The 23627-nt window shown below is 45.8% G+C and overlaps 1 pseudogene; it reads right to left on the minus strand.

The window, feature by feature from the left end:
* The window catches only part of LOC108522881 (dol-P-Man:Man(5)GlcNAc(2)-PP-Dol alpha-1,3-mannosyltransferase-like), a 36243-nt pseudogene that overhangs the window by 1989 nt on the left and 10627 nt on the right, over positions 1–23627 (minus strand).

A 23627-nucleotide genomic window follows, 5' to 3' on the forward strand; every position in this document is an offset into this window, starting at 1 on the left:
GGAAGGAAGGAAGGAAGGAAGGAAGGAAGGTAGGAAGGTAGGTAGGTTTTGGCTGATATTGCCAGCTGGAGATAATCACTATTAAGCTTTTTGTACATTTCCTTCCAGCCTTTTAAAAGACATTTTCTGATTACAACCTTTTGAACAGTAAGACTCCCACTCCATTCAACAGGTAAACTCACAGAATTGGTATCGGATGTACAGAATCTTCCAGTGAAGGAGGCCAGTGGTTTCAAAAACAAATGACCTTGAGTGGGGAGGGCCCAGGAGCCCGCTGAGGGGGTACTGGGGATGGCAACTGTCTGTCATCCAGAACTGCTGGCTGCAGCCGAGACCCGTCTGTTGGCTCTTCCTGTTGGGGGCTCTGGATATATGCAGATCTGGGAAAAAGGATTCCGATGCTTAAAAATGTTTCTTAAAACCTCCACTGCAGTAAAGTCATTTAAAATGCTATCAGCTTCTGTAAAAGGCAGAATCACACTTCCAGGTCAGGCATGGTGGCTCATGCCTGTAATCCCAGCGCTTTGGGAGGCCAAGGCAGGCAGATCACCTTAGGTCTGGAGTTCGAAATCAGCCTGCCCAATATGGTGAAACCCCATCTGTACTAAAAATACAAAGATTAGCCGGGTGTGGTGGTGGGCACCTATAACTCCAGCTACTCAGGAGTCTAAGGCAGGAGAATTGCTTGAACCTGGGAAGCAGAGGTTGCAGTGAACCAAGACTGAGCCATTGCACTCCAGCCTGGGTGACAAAAGCAAGACTTTGTCTCAAAAAAAAAAAAAAAAAGAATTACACTTTCCAGTGCCATCTTCACAGTGTTCCTGCCACAGTTTAGTCCCACTGGTTTCTACTTTAGGGACACATCCCACAGGCACTTGTGAGCAACTCAAGGGCAACTCTTTAACAGCACAGGAGAGATTCCCCAGCTTACTGGTAATTCAGTTTTGTGGAAACAACACTCAGATATTCCCAAGACTGCTGACAAACCATGGGGGTGAGTAGGTAGGGGTACAACATTCACACAATGCAACTCCAATTTTAAAAAACAGACAAGTTTTCTGTATTTCCTTATAGTTGAACTAAACTCCTTCCAGTGCCCCTCACACTGCTGATGGCAGCGGAAACTTGAGTTGGCTGGTCAACTGCAACTCACAGCTACCCCTCTGCCCCGGCTGAAGGATACACTTAGTTCTGTTGAATTCACTTTCTGATAGGGTGCTCTCCCCTCCAACAGTGACGCTCTTAGCAGTAGTGGTAGTAGTAGTAGTAGTAGTAGTAGTAGTAGTAGTAGTAGTAGTAGTATTCCAAAGATGCCCACAGCATCCACAGCTCCAGCTCCACCTGCCACTCTTAGTGGCTCCCATGCCCCTCCCAGCCTCTGTGTTCAGTTGAGGTGTCCGTGGCTGGCAGGCCTCCTGGCCCGATGATGCTTTGTGTCAGCCATTTTCATAGGAAAGCATTGGCATCTCATCATGGTGTTAACTGGCTTTTCTCTGGTGTCTAATTATGGTAAGCTCTCTTCTAGGTGCACATTTGTCATCTGAATATCTTCCTTAGCAAGGTGTCTTTTCAAATCTCTTGCCCATTTTTATGACATGATTTTCTTATTATTGAGTTTTGATTCTTTGGCATACAAGTCCTTTATCAGACATGGGTTTTGCAAATATTTTTTCCCTATCTGTAGCCTGTCTTTTCATTTTCTTGACAGCATCTTTCAAAGAGCAGAACTTTGTAATTTTGAGGAAGTCCAGTTTATTTTTTTTTTTTTTTTTTTTTTTTTTTGAGACGGAGTCTCGCTCTGTCGCCCGGGCTGCCGGGCTGGAGTGCAGTGGCCGGATCTCAGGTCACTGCAAGCTCTGCCTCCCGGGTTCCCGCCATTCTCCTGCCTCAGCCTCCCGAGTAGCTGGGACTACAGGCGCCACCACCTCGCCCGGCTAGTTTTTTGTATTTTTTAGTAGAGACGGGGTTTCACCACATTAGCCAGGATGGTCTCGATCTCCTGACCTCGTGATCCACCCGTCTCGGCCTCCCAAAGTGCTGGGATTACAGGCTTGAGCCACCGCGCCTGGCCCAGTTTATCATTTTAAAAAAATTGTTATGAATTGTGTTTTTGCTGTTGTATCTGAGAGATCTATAAATAACCCAATGTCACAGATATTTTCTCCTACATTTTCTTCTGGGACGTCTTATAGTTTTAGGTTTTACATGTAGGTCTATGATCCTCTCTGAGATGTTTTGGGTATGAGATTTCAAGGTCATTTTTTCATATACAGATGTCCAATGGGTCCAGCACCACTTGTTGAAATAACTTATTTTGCATGACCTTATAAGGTGACACAGCTCTGGACAACGTGCTCTCTGAGAACTTTCTCACTAGGTTCATGTACAGTCCTGTAAAAATTGGGGGGGTGGCATTGTCATCTCTGTCTGTGACAGATAGAGAAAACAAGGCAGAGAGTGTATGAGTCCTTGCCCAAGATCGCCCAAGTATGAACAGGTGGAGCTGAGACCTGAACGGTGTCTGCCTAGCACCCAGTCCCGGGCGCCTGTGCATTTCATTCTCTGCCTTGAGGGACAAAGCAACACGGCCAGCCTCAGGTGGGCTCCTTAACCTGGGAGTCACTCCCACCGAGGCTTCTGCAGGGCCAGGGATACCCAGCGAGGCAAGTCTCTTCACTAGCTCATGGGCTAAACATGACTCGAAGTTTCAGTGCATTAGAATGTATTCAATACACTTACCCTGTGATCCTGTCTCTGGTGAACCTGTCAACCACAACTGGCACAGAATTGATTTCCCTCCCCTTCCCTACATGGCGTGGGCAGGAGCCACAGTCTCCCCCTAGAGACTAATCCACATCTCATAGGAAGAAAGGCCTCGACAGAGATGGCCTCTCCAATGCCAGGGCTCCCCTTTCAAAAGAAAGGAAACGTGATCCCACCCGGGATCAACATCTTAATGTGGTCCCACCCGGTATAAACATCATAATGGAAAAGGCAAGGGATTTGTGTTTTGTTGCATTTGGGGGCTTCCTTTATCCTATTCTAAACATTTGTTTTGGACAGCGTGCTAAAGCCCCACTCCTATTTGATGTAATCCTTTGTAAAATCATGGCCATCCCAACGGTCTTGTACTCCTTTTAAGTTTTCAGCAAATAAATACAGTCTGGCATAGCTGCCCCCCATGGTGTGACACACCAGCACCCCAAAAGCCTCTCATCAATCATAGGATGGGGAAACCTTGTAATTCTACATGTTTCTGATATTTCCTTACTTAAGAAAATCATGTGCTCAGCTATTTAAAAATTACTTTTCATCTTAGATTACTCTAGAGAAATGCTTGCCCAGTGAAGTCTAGAAATCTGTAAGCCCTTAAATTTTAGACCTTCAATTCATTGAAAGGGACTATAACCCAATAGTAAACATTAATATTACCCCATGAAGGATAAAAGTAGAGGTTTAACATTGGACTTAACTCATAGACTGTTTTTTTTTTTTTCTTTTTGCTTAGGAAAATAAATTGCTTCATCTTATTGCTACAGTTTGTTAATAATGTCGATGACAGTTTTGTCAATCAGTCAATGTGTTACACTATTATTAATCTCCATTCAGATTTCAACCATAACTAATAGTGCTTGGTTATGTCTGACTTTCTCATATGCCCTCAACATCGATAAAAAATTGGTTTCTCCATGGCAAATCCAGGCCTAGATTGTGGCACAAATTGTGTTTACTGAACCACCGCAGGCCCCAGGGATTTTTGGATGGTCCTTAAAACTCCAGGTGGAGTGACGAACTGCCGGTGGTTCTGGCCAGAATCACAGCTTCCTTCCAGATTGTGTTCTGACTCCAAGAGCTACACTGCTAAGGAGAACAGGTTAGTTCACCTTCTTGGATACCCCTATTTGCTCACCAGCCCTAACGCGCTGGTGTTAGACACCAAAGGAACGTGGTGTCTTCAGGCACTCTCCCAAAGGTCCCTCCTCATTTTCTATTCTACAGTTCTCTTAAACACTTCAAAGTGAATGAACTGAACGGAGAGAAGGAAGTCAAGTTGTGTGAGATACACCTCATAATATGTAATTCCTTGCACTATTTCCCACAGCAGAAGGAAAACCCAACTCACTAATGTGAGAAAATAAAGACATGAACAAAACAATGAAGAAATGAATGAGTGGCTGGCTAACTGGATGGATGATTGTATTCACAAAACTTCATTTTCTAACAAATCAATTTTATTTTGTTTAATGTGGCCAGAATATTTGGAAATTAAGGTCATAGAGGTTTATATTACACAATTAGCAGAAATTTGAGGTCAAAAGTAGTTTTTACTTTTCTTTGGAAATCATTTCACCAAAGTACACAATCCCTCCTGGAAAGATAACTTAAGTTCAGTGTTACTAATTCTGAAAAATATGCCAGTCCCTAATGAGGTGTTGTAAATTATTTGTAAAGTCTGTGGGTTAGATGTGCATTTTTATTTTTTTATTTTAAGTTCCAGGGTACACGTGCAGAACATGCAGGTTTCTTACACAGGTAAACGTGTGCCATGATGGTTTGTGCACCTATCAAGCCATCACCTAGGTATTAAGCCCAGCATGCATTAGCTATTTTTCCTGATGCTGCCCCTCCCTCTGTACACCCCCCGACAGGCCCCAGTGCATGTTGTTCCCCCCACCCGCCCCATGTCCATGTGTTCTCATTGTTCTGGATGGAGCTGGAAGCTACTATCCTCAGCAAACTAACACAGAAACAGAAAACCAAACACCACATGTTCTCACTCGAAATGGGAGCTGAAAGATGAGATGTGCATTTTAAATAAAATCCAATTTTCAACAATGAAGTAGAAAGTGTGATTATGTCTATACTTGTGTTTGTGTGTTTGTTTCTATAGCCCTCTTAGAAATAATTTAAAATTATAACATTCTTTTCATTTGTAGAATAAAAAATATAATTCGCCCCCTTGTGTGTCAAGTCCAAAGACTTGAACAATTTACCTTCAGAAAGAAGGGATTTTTTTGCTACCTTAAGTTTGTCACCTTCTGGAAACGCCTATCAAAATAAAACTTTTGGACTATTCTCAAGCCGGAGATCACAGGCATTCTAGAGGACAAAGAGGATGGTGTTTTTGAGAAACCAGTGTCAACTCTACTCATTGAAATTAGTAAAATATAAACAGCCTCTGATCATGACACAGAAACTCACTTTTGGGCATGGTATAGCCCCACACCTAAAAGCAAAATAAACCAGCCCAAAATACACAAACATAAAGTACAGGGTCACCAAGGAGCCACTAAAGGATTTCTTATCCTACTGCAGATCATAAAAGACAGACGTGAACACAACCTTATCTAGAGTTGGAGACCTTCTCTATGCATGACGTCCCAGCAGCCAAAGGACCCTCAGCAGCATCCAGGTTACTATAAAGAAAAAAAGAGATAGCTTGGAGAACCAAGCTGTCCAGACAATACCAAATATTATTTACCTTGACTAATAAAATATTTCTCTCGTCACATTAAGATGAGTGTCTGTGTTCTCTGACCTTCCAAAGAGAAGATAACTGCAGCACATGCTATGGAATTAGTATTTCAGGGTATTTAATATTTTAAGCTGCCTTTTTAAAAATTTTGATTGATTGCCAGGTCAATACAAAGTTAAATCCCTTTGTATGCTTAGACACAGCCTGAGCTAAGGTCCTTATAATTGTGACTTACTTAAAAGGGGACTAAAAACATGCCTGTGCTGGAATCCTTCACCAGGGTGTCATGTTGACTGAGGGTCATAGTACATGACAAGCACAGATGTCAGATATGAGACATACGTGTCAACTTGCTTGCTTTATAGAAAACAGCTTTTCAGGAACAACATGCTTATATGACCAATTTTTTAAAGGCAAGTCGTTATGTAAATTTGGACCAACTATGTCGAACTCTTTCTGCGCATGCTTTCAAGGGAGCCCTAGACCCTGAAACTACAGATGCTGTTTGGAAGCTTTTGTTAAGAACCAAGACTGAAGGAACAAATCTTCTGATAGACCAAGAATGACTGAAATCCACTGGAGAATTCTGAGGACCGACACAGATCAACAGTAAGTATTAAATTGTTTTATTTCTTTAGCACCACCCAACTCTTCACCCCCAAAAACATCTAAGTTGTTTCTAATATCAGGTAGCAATATCATTAACACTAGCATAAAATGATGACAAAAAGATGAATAGTATCCCTAGTATCCCACTTGGCCTTGGGTATTTTTCTTTACAGGGGGATACTATTCTTCATTTACTTTCTCATCAATACTTATATGGGTCCCAGGAAATGGATGGTGGCAACCTCAAACCAAGATGTTTGAGAGGTGCAACTGGAGCCCAGTGAGCAGGTTTCAGCCTTGCTAGAGAAGGGAATCAAAATAACACGTGGAAGAAAACTCTGTCCTATTGCTTTTCCAAAAATCTTCTCCTCTCTTTCCCCACACAAATGCATTTCTTCTTCAAGTACTCACATTTCCACAAGGCAAACAAGGCAAATATGGAATTTGCCTTACACACACTTCCTCTTTTATTTTTAAGCAGAAAACACACTACACACAAAATTCACTGGGGAAAATGGTTCTATTCTTGACAGGGAAAAAACAAAGGTCAAGTTGTAAAATTGTAATTCATAGATTGTCAAGACTGCAAGCTCTCTCCGGAGCGCTGGTTAGACCAGTTCTCTCATTTTCCCTCTATTCTTCTGCCTCTTGGGTTGGGTGCATGGATTTGCCATCCCAGTGCTCTGAATTTGCTCAGGCAGCAAAACTTCCCAACATGTATGTCTTCTGGTGTTTCTCAGGCCATCTGTGACCTGCCTGACTGAGATCTCCAGCAAGGCCCGGGATGACTAGGAATTTTGCTGTCATCCTTCAGAACCAAAAATCCAAAATGGGCCGGGCACAGTGGCTCAATCCTATAATCCCAGCACTTTGCGAGGCCAAAGCGGGTGGATTACCTGAGGTGAGGAGTTCAAGACCAGTCTGATCAACGTGATGAAACCCCATCTCTACTAAAAATACAAAATTAGCTGGGCGTGGTGTTGTGTACCTGTAATCTCAACTACTCAGGAGGCTGAGGCACGAGAATTGCTTGAACCCGCGAGGCAAAGGTTGTAGTGAACTGAGAGTGCCACACTCCAACCTGGGCAACAGAGTGAGACTCCATCTCAAAAAAAAAAAAAAGGCCCAAAATGAAAACCTGAAATAAAATCCAAATGCTAACAACACCTCCTGTCATGCCCTCCATGCCATGTACTTCTCCTGGAATTTATTTCCGTCTCTTGTTCTAAGTAATGGAAATCACTGAAGAAAGCAGAGAGGCTGGGAGAAGAACGGGGCATCACAGGGTCTCGGTGAGCACAGCTCTCATTTCAGCAGCGCCCCCCGCCAGACAGGCACACATCACTGGTGTATAGCATCGTCCCAACACTTCAGTCATACACTGCTAGTGACAGGTGAAATGTTTATGCAGATGAGGATGTTCTGATGTGCGGTGGCTTATTTCATATTGATATTTTTTCAGAACCATTGGGGGATTTTGCTCTGAAATGTGCTATTGTTGTTTCTGTCATTGTTGTTTTGCTTTTATCATTTTTTTTTTTTTTTTTTTTTTAGGAGACGGAGTCTCGCTCTGTCACCCAGGCTGGAGTGCAGTGGCCAGATCCCAGCTCACTGCAAGCTCCGCCTCCCGGGTTCACGCCATTTTCCTGCCTCAGCCTCCCGAGTAGCTGGGACTACAGGCGCCCGCCACCTCGCCCGGCTAGTTTTTTGTATTTTTTTTTAGTAGAGACGGGGTTTCACCGTGTTAGCCAGGATGGTCTCGATCTCCTGACCTTGTGATCCGCCCGTCTCGGCCTCCCAAAGTGCTGGGATTACAGGCTTGAGCCACCGTGCCCGGCCCTGCTTTGATCATTTTTAAGTCAGATCAATTCTTTGGGAGACTCCACTGGTGGACTGGAAATGTCACAGTTGTGTGCCAGGAGATATCTGCCTAAATGTTTATAAAATCAACCCTATTACTAAGAGTTAACAACTTAGTGGATGTTTGGTGCCAGGTGTGACTGAAGAATTACCTACATGATGTCATCACACACTTGGGAAACAGGTGGTATCGTTCCCCGTTACAGGCGAGGAAAGCCCTGAGTGTAAAAGTCTTTTCCAAGGCCATTCAGTGATTAAGTTGAAGCTGGAGCCATGATTCAAAAATCAGATGCACCTGGCTCAACCCAGAAGCCCTCGCTGTGTGCCCTCAGAGTGGGGACACAGCAGCGAAGCTGATGCAGCAGATGCTTTGCTCCCAGGGTCCTCTGGGTAACCCGGGCTGCTCTGCTCAGGGGCAGGCAGGGAGGGAAGCCAGGCGAACTCCAGGAGCAGTTCCCAGGATGTATTTCTCATAAATCTTTTCTTGGTGTCCCAGGAGAAAGTGACCGGAGGCACCAAGGCTCTCCCGTCTTTTGTTGGGCTTTCTTTTCCCATCCCAAATAAATGCCCACTTTTATACCTAATGTATTATTTTTCTTACAGAAAGCACAACTGGTACAGCTTCAGGCCCCCCACAAAACCTGGATCTTCCCCTATTGTTCACTCAATGGTCATCTTAGAGTGAATGTGTCTAGCAGATTATTTTACGCAGAGCAGGGTCTTAAAGCACTGGAATGCAGGGCAAGTGTGTTTGGGTGGAGGGGACGGAAGCAAAAGTTCATGCCTCTGAGGACACATTCTGGACTGGAGAGAAGGGCCGTTCAGCACATAGCAGAAGGATCTATGTGCCCAGAAAGAGGTGGATGAAGAAAGCAAGGCTAAGAGGAGGGGGGAGATAAAGGAAGGAGTGAGAAAGATGACCCTACAAGGGACCCATTAAAAGGGCAGGGAAGGGGCTGAGATTTTTAATGGCAGCAGTCACCCCCCTAAATCAAGGCTAGAGGCCTACAGGGGCTGGAGAGCAAGACCGGCAAGAGAGAGGTTTAAGAGTTGGCTGGTCTAAGTGTGGGCTGAGAACAGCTTTGAGAAGAGGTAGACACAGAGTGGGCTCCCCGACAGGGAGGCAGCCGGGGCGTGGGAACACAATGCGGGGATGTTTTAAGTACACGTTTAGTTGAAGGCAACAAAAATAAGCCTGCTTTGCTGCGCTTTGGTCCGTTATAGTTGACTGATGTAATTGCACTAACAATTTTACATCTACGTTTCCCATACTCTTGCCTACTGAATCCCGCTCTCTGTTGTGGGCGCATCTGCTGACTGCACCCCTCCTGCAGAGCTGCCAGACATTCTGGAGAATATGAGGACAGGAGGATCTGCTGGGCACACGGAGGCCTCTCCCCAATAATCTGTGTGATTGTGTTGGACTTGTAAAGGGTAGACTTAGGACCCGTTGTCATATTTCATGGAAAATGACTAACAGTGAAAGAGATCAAATGAAAAGACTAAAAGGCAGAAATGAAGTCCACAGGCAAACAGCCCAGGCAGCACCCTGACAGCCCGGGCGGCGCCCTGAGCCTAGTTAAAGATCGACCCCGGACCTAACCGATTAGGTTATCTATAGCTTCCAGATGTTGTAAGGACAAGCATTGTGAAAATCCCTGTCCTGCTCTGTTCTGTTCTAATTGCCGGTGTCTGCCATATATCTCAGTCCTGGGCCCAGTACAAACACATTCCCCAACTTCCTGAGCCCAACACAAACACATCCCCCCATATATCTCAGAAACACCACCTAGAGAGCCCCCGATAAGGTCACAACCGTTTGTAGTTTTACTAAATGCGCGGGAACAAATAGAAAACTGTTAAATATATAACTTAGAATATTAACCAATTGTGATGCTGCGATCAAAAGAATTCCTTTGTTCCTCTGTAACCTTACATATCCTGTATACATCGGGCTATAAAAAGCGGGCACATGCATCGTTCGGGGCCCTCTTGTATGTTGTAGAACGGAGGGACCAAGTTCGAACTTGCATTAAAGATCCTTGCCGCTTGGCTTTGACTCTGGACTCTGGTGGTCTTCTTCAGGGAATAAACGGTCTGGGCATAACAATAGGATAACCAATTGTCTGACAACGACCACCCTGTGCCCCAAATCGCCGTGTGACATCTTTGGAAAACATCATCTCAAGGTTTAGAAGTTGAAAACACAACCTTTTTAAATGAGTATTTCCTGTAGTTTTGCCTAGAGAGAGGCTCATCCAAGCTCAAAACAATGCAGCCATTGTTCTCTTATCTACCTACAACCCAAAGAGAGGGGTAAGTATTTGAGCAGACTCAGAAAGCTAAACAAATAACAAAAAAAGAAGCAAACGTTTTTCCTAGTCTAAACTGAAGAATTGTGAGGCATTGGTTATCACATGTTAGCTTCAGTGAACTCTGAACACTGGAGGCTCAAAGCCTGAGAACTTGTGACAACCAGTAGCCCGGGCCATCCTTACCCCTGTTGACCTCTTGTTTCTCTCATTGTAAAAGCTCTTTCAGCCTATGCAGAAGACAAAAGCCATCACCAGGGACACCAGACGAGTCTGGTAAATACAGCCATCTGGGCATAGAAGGTGTAATCCCATAAATCTTCATTTTTCCTCGTCTGCCCAGAGTGATTAGGATAAGCATCCATATGGGGGACATTCACCTGGAAAGCAGCACAGAGATGGCATTGGCATCCCAGGGCTGAGACGTGGAGGCAGGGTTGCGTAGAATGTTGGCAGGACGCAGTGTCTTTATGCCTGCTCAGTTCTCCTGCTGTCACCACCCATCAGGGTCAGATTCAACCCTGGGGATGCGTGTGTTAAGGGACCACTGCCAGGAGGGCATTCCTTTACTGTGTAAGAATTCAAACTCAAAACACAAGATCTGTCAGAAGAGCTCAACAAGTACAAAGTCGCCGAGGCTGGGAGCCCCTCTGTGGCTCACTTCACTTACAAGAAATGATAAGCACAGCCCAACTGAATACAAAGACAATTGCCTTCTTTTTGTTGTTTCCAGGGCTGGGTCTGTTTTAAAATCATCGTTCTTATATAATAGTCTCACATGATGACTGTTTATACCAGTAAAAAAAGAAAATCTTAAAATCTCCTTTAAATTAAAAAGAAGATATAAACTATCACTCCCTTATAGCACCCCTTTTGATAAACATAATACTGAGACTAGTTAGATTTTATCTAAAAAAGATGTATGGTTTTACATTCAATCTATACATGAAAGCCAAGTGGTTTCTTCCAAAAACTTTACAAATAAAACTGAGTCAAAGGGACAGGTATGATGGCTCACACCTGTAATCTCAGCACTTTGGGAGGCCCTGGAGAATTGCTTGAATCCAGGAATTTGAGACCAGCCTGGGCAGTATAGTAGAACTCTGTCTCTAGACAAAATAAAAACAGTTAGCTGGGCGTGGTGGTGCACCTCTGTTTTCCCAGCTACTCAGGAGGCTGAGGCAGGAGAATCTCTTGAGCCCAGGATGTCGATGCTGTCATGAGCTATGTCGATGCTGTCATGAGCTATGATCACACTAGTATACTCCAGCCTGGGTGACAGAGCAAGACCCTGTCTCAAAAACAACAAAAACCTGCCTAAAGGGATTGAAGTTTTCCTTGCCTGAATTTAGACATGGCCTCAGGAGTTGTTTCTTGCCTTGTTTCTTCCAATTGTTCGTCCTGAGGCATACTGTACGATAACAAATTAAAGTTCCCTAGCTCAGTGAAATGTCTGTGAGAAGAAAATACATCTAGGGGCCCCCAAATCACCAAGCTACATGGAAAAGTCAAGCTGGGAACTGCTTAGGGCAAACCCACCTCCCATTCTATACAAAGTCACCCACCTGTTTATTGAGATAAATGCAGATCTGACTGCTTCATTTGGAGAGGCTCATCCAAGCTCAAAACAATGCAGCCATTTTTCTCTTATCTACGGATGACCCAAAAGCCCCCTCCCTGCTTCGAGTTGTCCCACCTTTACCTCGAGTTGTCCCACCTTTACCTCGAGTTGTCCCACCTTTGCCTCAGGTTGTTCCACCTTTGCCTCAAGTTGTCCCACCTTTCCGAGGTACAACTTATACTTATTGATGGACATCTCATGTCCCCCTAAAATGTATAAACCCAAGCTGTGCCCCTACCACCTTGGGCACATGTTGTCAGGACCCCCTAAGGCTGTGTCACATAAAATAAACTTTTTAAATTAACTGCGACCTTGGCAAAACAAACTTTTTAAGTTAACTGAGATCGGTCTCAGATTTTCAGGGTTCACATGTTTCATATGCAAAATGAGTTCCTGCATTTAATAGGTGTTTTGTTTTTGGAGAAAACTAATTCTATGCCATTCTTTTGACTCATTAAAATTGTTCCCATTTTTGGCTGAAGTTAGAGTCAGGTGTTTTTGTTGTTGTTGTTGTTGTTGTTTTCCCCACTGCAAACAAAACCTGACCCATTATGCCTGAGAAAGACGTTACTGAGTCATGCCTCCCGGATAGTCACATCTGAGGTCAGTTCTCTCCCATACTCTCATTACATTTTGTCCTGGGGGTTTCCAATTTGCTAAGGTGGCAGGGGTGAGTGATGGGAGCACTCTATTTGAGAACTGAGACCAGGATTTTCATCACAGTTCTGCTTCCCGCCTCTGTTTGACACTAGGAGGGAGGTTTCTGTTTCGACCAGAGGAAAAGAAGCAGTTTGGGGCGATTGCTCTTTGGGGTCCCTTTCAGCTCAAATTGACCTACGTGTGCAATTCTTCTTTTGTCTATGGAAACCTGCTGGCTTTAGATCTTTCTCGAGGAGCCTCCTGCAGGGGACCGTCTCTTGATTCCTCTTGTCTGAAAACTGTTGGTTTTGGACCCAGGGTCTGGATTCGAGGCAGGGGGTCCCTGATACCCTCAATGGCTGCCCAACCTGAGCCATGGGCACCCTGGAGCTGCCAGGCTGCCTGGGTGCACATCCATGCTCTACTTTTCCCCCCTTTCCAGTGAGTTAGGGTCTCCAACCCTACTACCGTGAAGCAGGGCTTGTCCTGGGATGTCTCTTCTGGAACTCACCCATCAGCCACTTCCCCAATCCAGGGGCAGAGCCTTTTTCCTGTGGCCATTGCAGCTGAGCTTCCTTGAGGGTCAGCAGGTCCGACAGTCCCAACTGCAGGGACACACCTGGGCATCTCCATGGACCAAATGTCGAGAGGTCACAGGCTTCCTGAAGCTGGGACATGAGTGTTTCCTGAGTTCCTCCAAGGCCACTGAGGCTGCTGCAGCCTCACCTCAATTAAAAACAAAGGCAGCCTTCTTCATCTAAGGAGAGACTTTATTCGAAAGGATTATTGCAAGAGAACAGGGCAATTGCACTGTGGGATGAAGGCTGTTGCAGCAGAAGGCTCTGACCAAAGGTCTGCAAGCTTCTCAAGGGTTAGGAAAAGTCTAGAAAGAACTGGGTAAGGTAAAAGGGAATGACATGGGAGCTGATGGGACGGCAGAGGAGAGAATATTTCTCCCTGAGGCCGGGCTATTCCTGGAAGGGAGGTCTGTAGACTCTAGCTGAGGGTGCTGCCGAACCTCAGAGGCCTAAAGGAAGGGGATGCAGAAGCCAAGCTTGGTTCACAGGCATTTTGTTCCGGTGGATTCATGAGGACAAGACACGCAGCGTTACCATTTTGAGGTGGAGAATGGGGGTTTGCAGGTCTGTGTCTGGCCTGTGCTGGACAAAATGGGGGCCTCTGTGAGTCTCATGGCCTCATATGGGAAGAGTGGTCTTCACAAAGAGCCCATCTCCGGGACACAAAGGGTGGGGGTATTGCTCAGCCTTCACTGTTAGGCAGGAGCTCAGGGCTCCGATAAATTTCAACCCTGTTGAGCCCCAGATCCCCTTGAGAAGCAAGGCCCCTACTTTTTGAGCCAGGACAACGGGTCACTGGCTGTCCTGGGTTTTGGGCCGCCCAGGTCGGAATCTGTTGGGTCTAACTGCGTCATGAGTTCCTCTAGTCCAGTGTCTTGCTATGCTCTATACGGCGAGAAAAGAACAAAGAAAACAATGGCAGCAACGAGAACCGGGGCTCTCTTTCGGTCGTTGCAGGGCCTTGAAGTCCAGTGCTGAAGAGGCTCTGAGGAGCCCCTAAATCTGGAAGGTGACTTGGGGAGAACAATTGTTAGTGGTTTTGGAAGCAGAAACTTGAAAATAATTCTGTCAAAAACATTTAGTAAGCACCTACCCCTTTTCAGGCCTCATCATCTAGGCACAGGGGACCAGAGAGAAATGAGAAACCACACCAGCCCTGAGAGAGCTCCCAGCCCACAGCACAGAACAGTGGTGGCTGCTGGGGGCAGGGGTGGCCTGCAGCGCCCGCTCAGGGCTCCAACTCCCCTAGAGCTGGAGACACCCCTGAACTGGCTGCGGTGGACTCTTTCTTTTCTATGGTGAGCAGCCCAGAAACTGCAAGCAGGCCTGTGAGGGGACGGCCCTGCCACCTGCTGGGGCTGGGTGGGTGATCTCAAGGGACACAATTTGGCTACAAAAGAAACACATATTTTAAAAGCCACTAGATAAGGGTTCTCTGCATGAATTCAAAGAGGGGCATTCATGAAGCCTCAGGGGCGCTACAGAAAGCAAGCAGGGAGAGGCCGGTGGAGGGATGGTAGGGGAGGGTTACCCCAGACCGTCGAAGTAGGGTTCCAGGAGACATCGAAGTAGGATTCCAGGAGAGAGGTCCAGCACTGCCATGGAAGACAAATGGCTGAGTTTGAGAAGCATTGGATAGGTCAAAGGACTGTGGGGCCTGTGGGCCTGGGGTCCTGGGATAAATAAGAGACTATTCCATGCAGAGGCAGTGCTCTGTAAAAAGATATAAAGGTGGAAATTGGTCTGCAAATACATGAGAATGTCCTGTGGACCAGAGTTAGTGTGAAGGGAAATTTCCTGCTGGGGAGAGGCCTTGGAGAAGTAAGCTGGAGTCTGTGGAGAAGGTTCTAAATACCCCCACCACTGCCCCAAAGAGCGGGGACTTTGTCTTGTAACCAATGAGAAAGCCTAGAAGGAGAAAGTTCACTGAGGACTACTGCTGCCTTTTTCTTTTATTATTTTAAGTTTTTTACTTAACTTTTTTAATGGTAAAATTGACATAGCAAAAATTTTCTCATTTTAGTCATTTTCCAGCATACAATTCAGTGGCACATAGTACTTTCACAGTCTTATTTTAGTTCATGACCCTGCTCTAAATGAAATAATAATTTGTGATTTTATTTTCTAATCAGTGATTGAACCTAGAAATAAGTATCGTGGTTGACTTTATATTTAGATCAGAAAGGACATGAAAGGAAATAGCTAATTCCAGGTGTGCTCAGAACCTCCACTTGGCAAGAGGGTTTTGTGACTGAAGAAACAAAGTTTAATATCAAATGTGTACATAATATTGCATATAATAGCTTTTTTTGAGACGAAATATTGCTGTCACCCAGACTGGAGTGCAGTGGCACGATCTTGGCTCACTGTAACCTCCACCTCCTGGGTTCAAGACATTCTCCTGCCTTAGCCTCCCTAGTAGCTGGGATTACAGGAGTCCACCACCACACCCGGCTAATTTTTATATTTTTAGTAGAGATGGGGTTTCACCATGTTGGCCAGGCTGGTCTTGAACTCCTGACTTCAGATGAGCTGCCCACCTTGGCCTCCCAAAGTGCTGGGATTACAGGTGTGAGCCACTGTGCCTGGCCTATAATAACTTCTTAATATCCACATGGGCCATCAGAGAAACTGACTCACGGATGGTAAGTCTGCTCCACAGTGGACTCCTGGCTGGCCACAGGACTGGCCTGAGAACGCAGGGTCTCGCTGGCATCACAGCTGCCTCCAATGTCCTTCCCTGTAAGTGTAAATAAGTGTTTCCTTACCTCCCTCATGATACCTGTCAAACTAAGGTGTCAGCTCTCTACAAAAGCAAACTGAACCAAGTGCAGAAGACATGAGCATTAGTAAGCCTGGAGGCACAGCTGGTAGCCCACACATGTGCCCTAGGGAACAGCCAGCCTGGGCTCCATGCCTCTTTGTGTTGTAGGAGTTTCTCCTTAGTGCAGATGAAAACAGGGTATTTGTCACATGGCCGTGAAGTATTAGGCTCACAGACACTTTGAAGGGTGAGAAAAATGGAATTTATTGGATGAAAAGGAAAAAAGCTCAGCAAAGTGAGAGAGGGTACTGTTAACAGGCCCCCATCTAACAGATTGCATCCCTAGTTACCACACCGTGGAGCAGGAGAAAGAGGCCAGGCTCCTCCCGCTTGCAAAGGGTGCAAACTTCCCACGGCTCCACCCACGTGTGCATCCCTCCCAGTGTGCAGGCCGGTAGGTGGTCCGGCAGGTGAGGAGCCCTTCCCACCCTGTTCTCACCTGCTGGCCAGTCACCTCCAGCATCACCACCACTCCAGACACCCGGATGTGGATCAGCCAGATGTGAATCTTTCCTTTCTCTCCTCCTTCTCCCACTCTCTCTCTCTCTCCCCATTTCACTTTTTTTTTTTTTTTTTTTTTTTTGAGACGGAGTCTCACTCTGTCACCGAGGCTGGAGTGCAATGGCATGGTCTTGGCTCACTGCAACCACCGACTCCCAGGTTCAAGCAATTCTCCCACCTCAGCCTCCTGAGTAGCTGAGACTACAGTCACCTGCCACCATGCCCAGCTAGTTTTTGTACTTTTAGTAGAGATGGGGTTTCACTGTGTTGGCCAGGCTGATCTCAAAGTCCTGACCTCGTGATCTGCCAGCCTCAGCCTCCCAAAGTGCTGGGATTATAGGCATGAGCCACCACGCCCGTCCCCCTTTTCACTCTTAAGTGACCACTAAGACTCTGTTAGGTCTTGAAGGTTACAAGGATGGTGCACATGCTCTCTCATACACATCTGCATGGACAAACACACATACATGTACACATATTGTAACACATGTGCATGTACACATGCACACACACAATTGGCTTCTACCCCAGAACCAGGTTAGGTTCAAGAGTTCTCTCCCCCAGGCCCATGACCCATCTCCCACTGTTTCTTTTTTCATGAGCATATGCTATTTTTTTCTATCGTCAATGTTTAGTCATGAGAAGTGCAGCTGAGCTGGAGACTTGCTGTAGAAAAACATGGACATTCTCTCCAGCCTCTTCAGAGCTTCTTTAGAGCACTTTCAGACAACTTCTCTTGCTAAGGAAAACTCCAACTGTTTATTTTCCTTCTTGGCAATAGGTTTTCCACAGGAACAGGATGCTAACCCCACATCCAACTTGCTCTCTTTTCTGGAATTGCCTTTGGCCTGGGCCATTCTCCTGCTGCAGAATACTCTTTGTTCTTCTGTCATCCTGGCTTAGAGGCCATAGAAAAAGGCACAACATAAATTTAGGATGGAAGATAATAAACAACTCAGGGACACATAAAATGTGTTTAAGGAGTGGCTGCTATTGCACTTCCTGCCAATTTGAGTGCAGATCTATAAATTCACAGCTTTCTAATTACCGACTTTGATTTTGGTCCCTGCCACCTAGACCTTCCAAGGCCTTTTTATGATTTCTGCATCCAAGTTAGATAAAGAATGTGTTTTGATGAGGACTGTGGCAGCTTCCTGAGCCACTGGCCCACGAGTCTCTGAAGACTGCATCGCCTGTCCCACTTTATCATGATTCACTGTCATTATCTCACCCCTTCTTGGCTTCAACTTTGGGGAGGAAGCTGAGCATCTAAAGAAAGACCGGGAGTTCTGAGAAATGCTTGCAGAGATATTTTCTGTTTATGGCTTGGGTTTTAGCTCATTTAACACATCAGTGTTGCTTTTCCTATGGAAATGTGATAATGACATGTTATTATGATTACATAGATTCATTTATTCACTTTATGTGTATTGAACACCTACTATGCACCAGGTCATGAGGTGGAGACATTGAGGTAAAAAGGATGACAGGATTGCTGTGCATGGAGAGCCCACCATCCAGGGAAGAGGGGGATGTTGGCAGGGGTAGAGGGACCCACAAAGAACCCTGAGTAGTTTGGGCCTGATAAATCTCCCTCTTTGCTAATTGTTAATTCCAGGTCATCACATTTCCTGCTTGAGCTACAAGTAGTCTCAGTCCAGAGAAAAATGAAATATGTAGTTAACATCAACCAGCCTGGACCAAAGGGATACTGTGTTAGTCCATTTCTTGCCGGTATAACAGAATACCACAGACTGGGTACTTTATAAAAGGAAAAAAGATTGTTTGGTTTTTAGTTCTAGAAGCTGGAAAGTCCAAGGGCACAGCACCAGCCCCTGGCAGGGATCATCCCATGGCAGATGGCAGAAAGCGAAAGGCACAAGCAAGCTGGAGAGAGAGAGAGAAATGGGGCAGAAGTTACCCTTTCATCAGGAGCTCACTCCCACGATAATGGTGTTATTATTGATCACCTCTTACAGGTCCTACCTCTCAACACTCTTATAATGGCAATGACATTTCAACATGAGTTTTGGTGGGAATTCAAATCATAGCAGATGCTGTCCACCTACTCAGGCTGGAATAACTTACTAAAGGAGCACTGTTCCACCCTGTGTCTTTCACTAAAAAGCCACAGAAGCTCAGGATGTGTTTCTGTGCCCTTCTGGGGGCAGCCACTCACAGCTTGTCTATACCCCACCCACGCAGTCAGAAAGAACCCAGTCTTTTTCTGCACAATCATGGAACCTTATGTAACATGTTGGGACAGAATCAGAGAAGGAGTCCTTTCTCAATTTAGATAAGTTGTGTTTTCCTCATAGCAAAACTTTGTTTTGTTGTTTTACTTTTTTGGAGATGAGCTTACTTGGTCGGCTGGTCATCGTTCCAAGCATCACAGGCAATAGGCTCACTAGTGGAGAAAAAGCAGGACCATGGTCCCCAGGGCCTCCACAGCCTGCACTTATTGTGGAGGGAAGGGGCTGACCCAAAAATGCGCCAGCAAAACGACCTTCAAAGAGGAAGGAGGGGTCTCTTCTGGGAGAAGGATGGGGTGGCCAGATTTTAGCAGGGGCTGAAGGGAGCACATGCATGGATTTGGGGATGATCAGGGTAAAGCTCAGGTCATGGGGTACTAACCCTCCCCTCACAGGGGCAGGGAAAAGCCCCAGGAAGGCTGGTCCAGCCTGCATTCCCCCAACCCTTGCTAGGAAGCCCTGCCCCTTGGCCTGGCTTGTTCCAAGAAACTTAGAGTTCCAACTGGACAAGTCTAGGTGGGGTCCAATAATTTGCCTGTCTAACAACTTCCCTGGGTAATGCTGATACTGCCAGTCCAGGGACCCCACTTCGGGAACCACTGATGTTATCCCTTAGGCCTGCTGTGTGGTAATTCCACAGACCCTGTAAACTATAGATGCTGCAATGACAAAGTGAAATAATGGATGGAAAAGGAGTGGCCAGAGAGTCACAGGGAGCTCAAGGATTTTCAAATATATGTTGCTCATATTATTGTTCACTTAAAAATGAGGATGGAAGTCTTTGGGTCTAAGACATTGGATTTTTAAGAACTTCTTCTTACCACTAAAGAACTACAGCTTTAGTTCTTAGCTGTGGTTTCCTTCCAATTGATGTCAGCTGATATTGAGCAGTATTACATCTTCTAAATCACTCTTTACAGCCCCCATGGTATTTAAAGTATCTTTTGTTTCCAACATCCTGGAATACTTAACGAACCCTTTTCCAGATCAAATGAAATCCCTGGTGTTTTTGTTTCTTTACAGTTTTTGGAGGTGGCATGAGAGCTGAGGCTTATTGTTGGCACACAGCGGGTGTTTGTCACCCTGTGCTACCTAGAGGTTAATTGAAATGAACACCCTGGAATAGAGAAAGTAACCAAATATGAGGAAGGCAGAAAAATGTGCAGCCTCAGATCCAGCCTGCTGCTCCATTGATTAATACAAATGGCAAAATCCCAGAAACTGAGAGCACCCAGGCCCCAGAGCTGCATCTGAGTGACCTAAATCATCAGCCAGGACTTGGGACTTACTAGTCCTGTATTTCATCCTTTGGGGATATCTTGCATTACACTTTTTATTATTGTTAACATTTTATTTTGGAAATAATTTTAATCAACATTTAAGAAAAGTCAGAAAACAGAACAAGAACAACTGTATTCCCTTTATTCAGAACCAACTATTGTTACCTGTTTTCCCACCTGCTTTTTCATTTATTCTCTGTCTTTGATTATGTGTGTGTGTGTGTGCATAGTTTTTGTAATATATGTATGGTATGTATGTGTATATATATTATATTACAAAAACCACACACATACACACACACAAACACACACACACAAAAACACACACGCACAGCACTTTAAGGCATGACACTCTCCTGTTCTTCATCAAAATTCACCTGCACCCTGAATAGACCAAGCATTCCCAAATGCTGAAGCATTCATGGATACTGCACATTCATGATGGTTCTCATCTGAACCATTCTTTACCGTGAAGGCTGCAGAATGAGACTTTTTGAAGCTCAGCGCACCCTCCTCATGGACCAGCCCGACCTGGCACTTGACTGCAAGCAAGAGCTGCCCCTTCTCCCCTGTCTGTTTTATGGACCTATTTATTATTGACATTGACTCAGTGACTCATTTGCAATAATCCACTGTTATCCTTATTTTTTTGGAATGCCGCTTGTCCTGGACTTGGCTAGTGGGAGCTCCTTCTGGTGGCTCCGTGTCCTTGTGTGACATGCTCCTGTCGTTGTTTATTTTAAGCATTTTCTTACTTTCTGACACAATAAGACGTTTCAAACCGACAAAGATTCTCTCCCTGACTAAATTCTACTCAGGCCCTTTTGAGATCTTTTTTAACTAGACCTTGACTTTGGGACTTCTGGGTTTATCTCTGTGTGGTCCAATTTTAGCAAGAATTTTTTTAAGTCAGTTTAGCCCAAATCCACCATTCTCCATATCTGGTCATGCTCTATCTAATCAGGTTTCTCATTCCCCACGATCCCCCGGGAGATGTCAGCTCACCCTGCTTGCCTTCAGCAAGCATCCTGCCCGGTCGGATTAGCTAGACTCTCCCCTGGCGTCCAATGTTTCCCTCCAGCAATTTTCCATCCACTGATGCCCACCCTGCCCCTTGGCTATAAATTCTCACTTTTTCTTGTATTCAGAATTGAAGTCAGTTCTGCTGGGGTCTCTTTTACCCTATTGCAATAATTTTTCTGAATAAATCTGTTTTCAGCATTTTAACTAACTGCCATCTATGGTTTCTCTTTGACGAAACTCATCTATTTTCCCCACCCTCTCTCTGGGTTCTGTCTTTTGTATGCCTAAAACAAGGCAACTGACATCCATCTGGTTTGCTTTAATGCTATAAAGAGTGTGTTCTTTACTACATACCTGGAGTTCTGAATGGAAGTCTACCGGTCAAATAGAACTCCGTGGTAGCAAGAGACAGAAAATCTGACTTGAATGAGCATGAGCAAAACATCCATTAATTGGTCAAAAGAAGCCAAGGGAGAGTTGAACAACGAACCCCTGGCAGAAGAGGGATTCATCTGGCCCCAGGGACCACTGACAACAGGATGCAGATGCTACCAGGGAGTCTCAGTCAGTTTCGGAGCGCTCACCTCTGCTTCTCCAGTGGGGGCGCTGCAAGGCCCCGAGCATTTGCCCCTCAGATGCAGGGACATAGCATCTCAGTTTCAGCGCCTCACCTCTGCTTCTCCCAGTGGGCCGCTGCAGCCCCGAGCCATGTCCCTCAGTGGCAGGACATAGCATCTCAGTTTCAGCGCCTCACCTCTGCTTCTCCCAGTGGCCGGCTGCAGCCCCGAGCCCATGTCCCTCAGTTGCCAGGACTAGCATTCTCAGTTTCAGCGGCCTTCACCTCTGCTTCTCAGTGGCCGCTGCAGGCCCCGAGGCCATGTCCCTCAGTGGCAGGACATAGCATCTCAGTTTCAGCGCCTCACCTCTGCTTCTCCCAGTGGGCCGCTGCAGCCCGAGCCATGCCCCTCAGTGGCAGGACATAGCATGACACCACTGGCTACTTTGCTCAGTTTCTACCACCAGGGAATTCCTGTTCAAAAAATGGGGAAGAAACTGAATTTTCTGGCTTGGATGAGGTTTCCAATCCTGGATTAATTAAGAGGGCCACAGATGCAAGCTCATAAGAGAGGACAGATCTGGCCAAATGGAAGGAAGAGAGAAGGAGGGCCGGGGAGCACTGAGCAGACCATCATGTGCCTGTTTGTCACAAACATGATGGTTGCTGACTCCTGCTCACTATTCTCAGGTGTCAAAAGGGAGTTGCTTTTTTTCTTCTAAGTGACGTTTCCAACAACTATGGATGGTAACGTTTCCAACAACTACAAAACCATATGATGTTCCTGACAAAGTTACAAGGGTAAGAGCAGTGAAGTATTGAGAATGTCAACCAGCATCACCTCCTTGCCTCACCTTTACTTGTCTGCACTGTGGCATTATGTATATTGTGTAAATACTGAAAAGGCCATTGGGAGAGACAGGCACTTAGAGACCAGTCCTCACTTTCTGACCTTGCACAACTGGCTCAGCCTCTTGGACGTGTGTCAGCAGTGGTAAATCCTCGTGCGTCTGCAGCAACCTCAGTTCTTGTCTCCTCAGAAAAAAGAATTGGACGAAGGAGGCAGAAGGCAGAAGGAGAGACAGAGACCGAGGCAAGTTTTAGAGCAGGAGTGAAAATGGATTAAAAAGCTTTAGAGCAGGAATAAAGGAAGTAAAGCACACATGGAAGAGAGCCAAGCAGGCAACATGAGAGATCGAGGAGGCTGTGTGACATTTGACTTGGGGTTTTATATGTTGGCATGCTTCTGGGGTTTTGTGTCCCTTCTCCATGATTCATTCCTTGGGGGAGGCTGTCCACATGCACAGTGGCCTGCCAGCGCATGGGAGGGACACATGTGCAGTGTGCTTACTGGAGTTGTGCACATGCTCACTTTGAGGCGTTCTTCCCTTCCAGTTGAATGTTCCTAGAAGGTCATAGACCAGTTAAATGCCACCATTTTGCCTCTTAATGAGCATGCTTGAGCCCACTGGCTCAACTCCTGAGATCTTATCAGGAAGCTGCCAATCACCAGCTTCAGGTGTTTTCTATCTAGGGAGACTGCCTTTCCCTGGTGCCGGCTGTGACCAATTATTATTTTAGGGAGACAGTGTAACAACTGCCTGACCATCACCTGATGGTGGCCTGACATTTCCAGGGGAAGGGAGGGGCCTCTCCTGCCCTGCTCACGTCCACCCGACTACCTACTGTAACACTTGGGCTAGCTTGAAAGTCCTTTGCTGCTCTAACATCCCACGATTGCATGGTCTGTGTTCAAGGAGGCTCATTATTTTGACAGCTTTGGCCTTGCTTTGTGTAAAACTCAGCCAACCCATGACTGTTGGTGACCACAGATGGACAGAGAACCCAGTCATGGACCAGCCTCCTTCCCTCCCTATTACCTAATTCCCAACTCCCTTCTGGCAGCCTTTGACATTCTTCTGGTTTGGAATCCATCTGTGGGTCCTGTTTCATCCATCAAATTCCAAATTAGGTTCATCTATTGCCATAACAACAAGTGGACAGCATGAGGCGGCTGGCCTTTTCTACCCCAAAGTGACAACAACTGCGCTCGTCATCCAGGAACAGCCTCACCACACAAAGCCACCCATGTTTGC

The sequence above is a fragment of the Rhinopithecus bieti genome, unplaced genomic scaffold, assembly GCF_001698545.2.
Source record: "Rhinopithecus bieti isolate Rb0 unplaced genomic scaffold, ASM169854v2 scaffold_68553, whole genome shotgun sequence".
NCBI classification, from domain to species: Eukaryota; Metazoa; Chordata; class Mammalia; order Primates; family Cercopithecidae; genus Rhinopithecus; species Rhinopithecus bieti.